Source organism: Aulostomus chinensis, chromosome 8 (genome assembly GCF_037954235.1).
Source record: "Aulostomus chinensis isolate RoL2024-O1b breed Wild chromosome 8, RoL_Achi_v1.0, whole genome shotgun sequence".
In the NCBI taxonomy this organism is placed as follows: Eukaryota; Metazoa; Chordata; class Actinopteri; order Syngnathiformes; family Aulostomidae; genus Aulostomus; species Aulostomus chinensis.
In genome coordinates, this window is record NC_141327.1 from 571,078 (window position 1) to 578,589 (window position 7,512).

General features: G+C 39.3%; 1 long non-coding RNA gene across 1 annotated transcript; it reads right to left on the bottom strand.

The window, feature by feature from the left end:
• Positions 1-282: 282 nt before the first annotated feature.
• LOC147256778 (uncharacterized) lies at positions 283-5,343 on the bottom strand. Its single transcript, XR_015117401.1, has 4 exons — positions 4,298-5,343; positions 3,848-4,129; positions 2,240-2,340; positions 283-1,597 (listed from the first exon to the last, which is right to left on the bottom strand). It is a non-coding gene; the product is annotated as an uncharacterized LOC147256778 (long non-coding RNA).
• Positions 5,344-7,512: the final 2,169 nt, after the last annotated feature.

Here is a 7,512-nt window from a genome sequence, read left to right on the forward strand (position 1 = left end):
CAATAAAATTGAGGCAACAGATTGCACACAATATTATTAAGTAAATTTCACTATGTTAAAAGTTGAGTAAATATAACTCAAATCAGACTCTTCAGAATTACCCATTTAAGTTGAGTAGATTCAAATCAAGCACAAAAATGAATGAATTAAACTTAAACAAAAATATTAAGTAAAAGTCAATAAGAGGAATGTCTAAATTAGTAAAAGGTACTTATATAAATTAATTAAATTCAATACATAAAAGATATATAATTGAGTAATACTAATCTTTTTATTCATTGCATGTTCAAAATTGTTCTCAATAAAATCAATTAAAATGTAAATATTATTGTTTCTTGGGCACATATGCATGTTGGTGTTATGACCTACATTTTAGTGTGAGATTAGAGTTGGTCGACCAGAAAATACAGAATAAATATAACTTAAGTAACGTACAATGGCATTTCATGCTTGACAAAAGTAACACTTGTAATCGGACTGTTAAAGGTACAGCATTTTCAAATTTCCAAATAACCAAAATGCCCGTCTCAAATGAGACTCCTGTAAGACCTGTTGTGGTTCTGGTAAAAACTAAAAGAATATTTACCTGTCTACAGAAAAAAATACTACTTTGGTGTGTGTGCCACACAATAAAAATAAATAAAAAGAAACAAGTACATATTCACACAAAGTGGGAAAAATGATATTATGTGGCCAAATTGGTACTAACATTTAACCCTGGCACTTTCAAATGTTCAATCCTCAAGCTTTAGAGAAGTAGAACACTGCAGAATTGAAATATAAGCTTATCTTAAACTTATCAGCAATAACTCACATTAGTTTTAAAAGCATTACTCACATTTCTTACCTCAATGACACAAGTTTTAGCAATTTTGGTCTTGAAGAACAACAAAATTCTTTCAATATGTAGTAAGTTAGCATTTTTACTTGGAACGAACCATATCAGAAATTTCCCTTTCATTTTTGGTAACTAGCACTGACAAACTTAGCACTTTCAAATGTGCAATTCCAAGCTCTGTGGAATCTGAACATTGAGACACACAGAATATCAAGTTCAAAATATGTTGTAAAAACAGTAAATTAAATGCTCTTAAGAAAACACTCAATTCAACACTGTGACAGGAAAACATCGTGCCTGAGGTATAGGAAGCATCCTCTAGCAGTGCCAGTGCAATAACATGAAACAAAGAAGGGCACTGGTACGCTATTTCAATAGTGTCTGTGGTTTAGAGTCCAGGTCAGTCCAAACCATTCTCAGGCTTTGCAGGAGCAGTCCATTCTGAACTGTGGACCCAGCCTTATTTCAAGCCAGAGGTTTGCCCTTTAAGGACTGGACTTTCTTTGACAGTTCCATAAAAAGTTTTTGGAATGCCTCAAAGGTGTACTTAAGCTGCCTGGGATAATTGAGGTTAAGTGTGTAGGTCAAGCCAAAGAGGAGACAGCAAGCTCTGGCTATATCTCCAAGTCCTGTGATAACTTCGGTACCCTCAATGACAACTCCAATTTCCTTTGAGTTGTCACATGCGGAATGTCCAGCCTTCATGATCACAGTGATGGCCACCACAAGCTGCCCACGTTCTTCCAAGTCATCTGCGTCCTGAAACATGAAACTGTAATCAGTGCCATGGTTTTAAACTATCAAAACGTTGTAACACATCAATTACAAAACGGTATCACAAAGATTTTTGTGATAGGGTTTTGATGCCACCTGTATCAATGTAAAGGTAGAAGAAATAGCAAAACCTCAAGTTCAAATATCCACCAGTGATTAATATTAGGGAACTGTATTGTGGATTCACAGCTGAGGGAGGAGGTTAACGGATGACCATAGATGATATTATCTTTGTGTGTCTGATGAATGCATTAAATGAATGTTTGATGCTTGCTGTGAGCTGCAACAGTTTGAACGCTGCAAAGCGAGCAGTAAAGCAAGAGAAAACATCCTATGATTTCTCAAAAGGGAGTTAAATTTGTGTTGGAAACCAAAAGAAACAACAACACACAACTGCAACTTTCTGCATCATGTTCTGCATCTTGTCTGGCCTGGTCTCCCTCCTGTCAGGTGTTCCTTCTCACAAAACCAAGCACTTTTCACAGAGTTTGTGAACATGTCTGACATTAACAATCTCCTGTGAACTGTGGGGCTAAAAATCACAAATATGTTAAAAAAAATTGTGACATAGCTGTGTCACGGATCATTTATGTTTTGATTGGGTAAATGCAAATGAAGTGTACCTACATTGAATCTGTGATCAGATGTTCCCCGTTTTCTCCAATATATTCTATCAGGCACCGAAGGACAACCTCTCTGGTCCTCTCAACAGAAGAGTGTGAAGACGCCTGGCGAGAAAAGTCACAACTCATGAGCCAATCATAAAAACAAAGGAAAACAAAACCCTCTGAAGATGTACATTAAACAACACTTTCTGCACACCTTGGGTACCATTATTGTGATTTTGATCATGGTCCTTTTAAATTTGGCAGTGTTTACCTAAACTGCTTCACAAAAGAGCAAAAAATCCATTGACTTAATTCTTAAGGTCATGGCTATATTCTCTTCTCCTCCCTTCCTTCATTCATTCATGCCTTTATCATTCCTACACATCAACTCTAATGAGTGCTATAACTCTGTTAAGATGGAACACTAAACACACTATACCTTTTCGACCCCTTTGTTTCTCTAAAACACCCCTAAACACAGACTTCAACTGAATCTAAGGCAGTGCCCATTCTAATAATACTATCATGCACATGGTGATAAAACTGTAGTATCTTGACATTGAGCCTAAAGTCAAACATCAGGATTTCCCTTAAAACTTTGGCCAGACCCAGTGGTCAGTGCTGATTGAGACTTGTACATGCTTTAAAATTTTAGTGGTTTACTCCTCATGCCTGAATGAAGGTTTTTGGTTGGCTATTTCCATACATATCACAAAGTAATCACACAGAGAATAACCCTACAGCATAGTCCCAACTTGCTGCAAAAAAAGTGCGTTAGTCACTGTATTGTCCCTTTTTTGAATGTTTTAAACGCTGCAGCTTGAAAACTTTTGTGGCTAATTGAAAAGAAAATATAGTCAAGGGGATTTTCAATTTTTACACTCACAAGTTGTGATTTGATTTTTATTTAAAGGTTAGGGGTGTTAAAGAATTTCTGACAGCAAAATACCCTCATGACTACATTCTCGTGTTCTGATAGTCATTAAAAATGCTGCATGAACAGAACTTTACATTTCTACTTAACTTTGGGATCTTTGGATCATGAATTGGAATTACAAGTTCATTTTTTTCATAAGTTTTAAATTCTGTCCTTGTAGAAGTTAATGTAACACTGTCCATAGTTTAACATTTATTAAAAGTGCCCCATGTTTGGCCTATGTATTTTAACTATGGGTATTTGAGGCCATTCAAATAAAGATGTATGAGATCTTTGGCTGCATTTGAAGACACCATTTTTTGCTATACACAAGCCGGAGGTAGCCAGAGAGACAAAGGTCAGAGCGTAGCTCATGGGCAGGTGTTTGCAAAGTAGTGCCACATAGATACCACCAGGAACAAACAATGATTACTCTGAAATCAATGAAAATTCAATGATATTTTGGCCTGTCAATGGCCAAGTGGCCCACCAGACCTACACAATGAGAAAGGGACACCTCAACTATGTGCCAGCACCTAAACTACAAAGCACTCAAAAGATACATGTAAAAATCACAAAACTTAAAAAAAGACATCATGCTAAAATATTATCTGGATGCATATCTTTTCCTAGTTTTTGCCATCTTGAGTTGTAAAAAAAACTTAGGAATCTCATACATAAATCTGTCTTTAATTTTAAAAAGTATTTTACCTCCATTAGTTCCATGATGGTTTTCAGTCTTTGTCCAAGTGCTCCACCTTTGGCACGGAACAGCCTGAGTAACTTTGGAGTGTGAAGGTCCAAGGCAGCCATAATCGGGGCTCCAGAGGCAAGGCAAGGCAAGGCAATTTTATTTGTAGCCCATTTTCACAAACAGTTTGTCTCAAAGGGCTTCACATGGCATCATAACAACATCCTCTGCCCTTAGACCCTCCCATCGACTGAGGAGAAACTCACAGGCACAGTAGTGATTCTCTGAAATTCTGCACTGATCTGAAAAGTCAACAAAAGAGAAAAGGTTTCAGACCAAATCTTGTACGTTTCATACATTCACATACAATATTTTCAGCAGCTTTCACAGAACTTGATTGAACTGTCATCATATTTATCAGCTGTCATTAATGTTTTGTCTCTTAACCGCAATTGCAAGAGTAAACTTGCCTGTGAACAACTGAACAGGGCAGGCCAGCGGTCCTTCATGGCTTGAACACTTGGACATTGGTTGATGACTTCATGTCGCCTGAGCGCAAATGTTTGGCTCATTTTGTCATTGACCCTCTTTTCATTATTCTTCCTCTTGAACTAAGTGATTAGTTCCTCTCTTGTTTTTTCCAAGCTGTGCTCATCTTCACCAACAGGGTAGGGAGGGAGATAGTTAACCTCTGCCCTTCTTGCCTTTTTAACATTTTTCGCAGACTTCTGGTCATCAGGACATTTGTGCTTCAGCACATTGCATGTAACCTCTGGAATCCCAAAGCCTCTTAGCTTTGTCCTGTAGTTACTCATTTTATATTTAATGCGAGTCAGCCATCCACTGAGACCTGAAGAGTACCCTGGATCCCTCAGACATGGGTGGGCCTTGATAAGTGCTTCAGCAACAGAGAGAACTTGCAAGGATGATGGATAGGCAGTGTATGTATAAATGGAATGAGCTAGCTTTTCAAGTATGTCAGACCTGATGTTTGGAGTTGTCAGCAATGTGCCATCTTTTTTGTAGAGTTCATTGGCTCTTTCAAGAACTATCTCAGTTTCAACAGAGCATTCTGGAATGATGAATTCAGTTGGCCATGGCTTTCTCTGTTGGTTGCGGTTTGGTGATAAGATGATTGTGCTTGGGGCTGATGAATCTGACGAGTCAAGGGACTCCTGTGCAGTAGAGCTTGTAGAGGGTGGATCAAAGGATTGCTCTGAGGTGTAACTTCCAGCATAGCTTTCATTGTGTGGCACTGGATACAAATTAAGAACAACTGGTTCAATTGACACAACCTTTACTGTTGCTCTGTTTTGAATTTGAGCAGTGGAGTGGAGAGTGAAAAAGTCCTCAAAATCTGGATCTAAATACTGCAGGCTGAAGTCCCCAGTGATGCTTAATTGCTGTTTGATGGCTAAATTCAGCTCCTCAATAGTCTCTGGTATTCCAGACAGAAGCTTCACTTTCTCCACTCTGTGTCCAAAAATCACCCGGAGCACTGCTGAATCCATGTCCGGTTGCCGAGTAGGGAAAAAAAATACAATCTTTAAAATTCTTAGGTCCAGTAGTTATTCCACTATTATACACCAAAAAAAGTTTGATCCTCTGTGAATGGGTGATTGGTGGGCAGCTGATTTTGAAAATAGACTTCAATGTAAAACCATCCCCACCCAACAGTTTGATGTCACCTAAAATGTGCAACACACAAAGCGTTTCAATGTAACAACACGCTTCCCTGCAAGACTGTAAGCTGTAAGTGGATAGACGTCCGGAACGCTGTGCTGATGAACAAGAATAATTTCCCTACAGCTTTCCAATAGAAAAGATCTGAAGTGTTCCAGGTACCAAGCTCTTGACAATAAAATAGAAATCTCTTTCCAAAATCAATATCTGGATGATCTCTACAAAGTCTGGAAGCCCTCCTGTAAAACCGTATGGCAAGATCATCCCAGCTGAATATCTTGTTCCATGGTATGTTACAGTGTTAGACAACTGTACACTTGTTAGCTGAGGAAACTGCTTCTTGATCGACTCCTGAATTTCAACATGCAGAACTTCCAAAGGCAAAGATGACACTTTGCTGACAAACATGGCAGGCTTAGCCACATTTCTTTGCCAATTGTAAGCCATCATCAGCTGATGTTTTGTCGACAGTGAGAGCAAGACATTCTTGAAATTGCTTGAGAACCTCACCACACGTTTAAAGAAACTGTGTTTGGCCTCAAAGCGCATCGTCCACAGTCCCACCAGAGGACCGAAGGCTTTTATGAGCGCCGGATAGTGTTCCAAAAAATGGTGTTTGGGTGTCAAACACAGCTCAGGAAATACTTCTTTCAACCTATGACGATGCTCAGATATTTTGGAGTCAAGATAAGCAAGACTTTCAAGGGAGTGTCGAGGGGCCACTGAAAGCTCTACAATGTCCTTCAGGGTCAAAAGAATTTGCCACGCTTGATCATCAGGGGGTATCCCTGAGCCAATGATCAGTGGTAGTGATCTTATGAGTGCCCAGTTTTCATGAGCATATCCTCCTACAGAACCACGGCTTGCAAAATTAGCAGGGATTGACTGGGAACGGTCAAGATCGTCTGCAAACTTAAAAGGAAACTGCTTGATTAAAGTATTAAGTTCAGATAATGTAAATTATTTGTTCCTGATGAAAGTTTTCAGACAGTGTGCTAGTTCTACAGGGATGATTCCTTCGAAAAGGTCATGGAGAAGGTCAGGTGGGTAACCTCGAACAAAACTGAAGTGACTCAGCTTATTAGTGAGTGGGCAAGCCTTCCTGACCCCGTAGCAATGTGGCAAGCTGGAATCCTCTTCAAGAGTTTTGAGATGCAAGTTATGGGCTTCCTCTGTGCGAGGTGGAAATCTCCGCAGCGTACTTCCTTTTGAGAGTATTCAGACCGAGAATGTGCCCCAAGATTGTCTGCTGCAACACAATATACTGTGCCTCTAATATTCTTTCCAGCACAGGCAACAAAAACTCCTTCTTTCTCCAAGACAGACAAGTCCTTCAAGAGAGGCTCTAACACGGTATCGTAGCCAAACCTTTTCACGTCAACAGCTTTGCAGAGAATGGCCAAATTTATTGCATTAAGTGTAGAGCGCAGTCCAGGTGGTAGATTTGCCAGCAGCCAGTAAACGGCTGTTATCTCGTGTTTTTTACGTGACGTCCCGAATGGGTTACAAACCTCAAAACCATCCACGTATAGAAACAAGGAGATTCTGGGCTCCTCTACAGCAAAGAATGGATTTTTTTTGTAATATTCCCCATCTTGAAATGAGATATACTGAGTGGATGAGCTTGGTTGTTTTTTTAAAACCTCATTTGCGAGATCCTCATTGCTGGGTATATTTTGCAAAGTCTGAAGAAGGGGCGCATATTGAAAGGTGAGATTCTCTTGTGAGTCAAGGATGAACTCCACTGGCTCGATGAATTCAAACTGCTCCTTAAAGTATTTTCTTCTTTTATACACAGAGCCAAAAGGCCCATCCAGTCCCAGGGCTTTGCTTATAGGGTGTGACCTACAAAGTTCCTCGACTAATTTGTTGACAATGTCCTCCTCCAAAACACAATTATTATTTTTTAAACTTGTATCAACTAGCTGACAAATTACTGGAGCAGATGCTGTGTATACAAAATGGAGCTCCTCCACCAAATCATCAATACATTTAGCAGAAA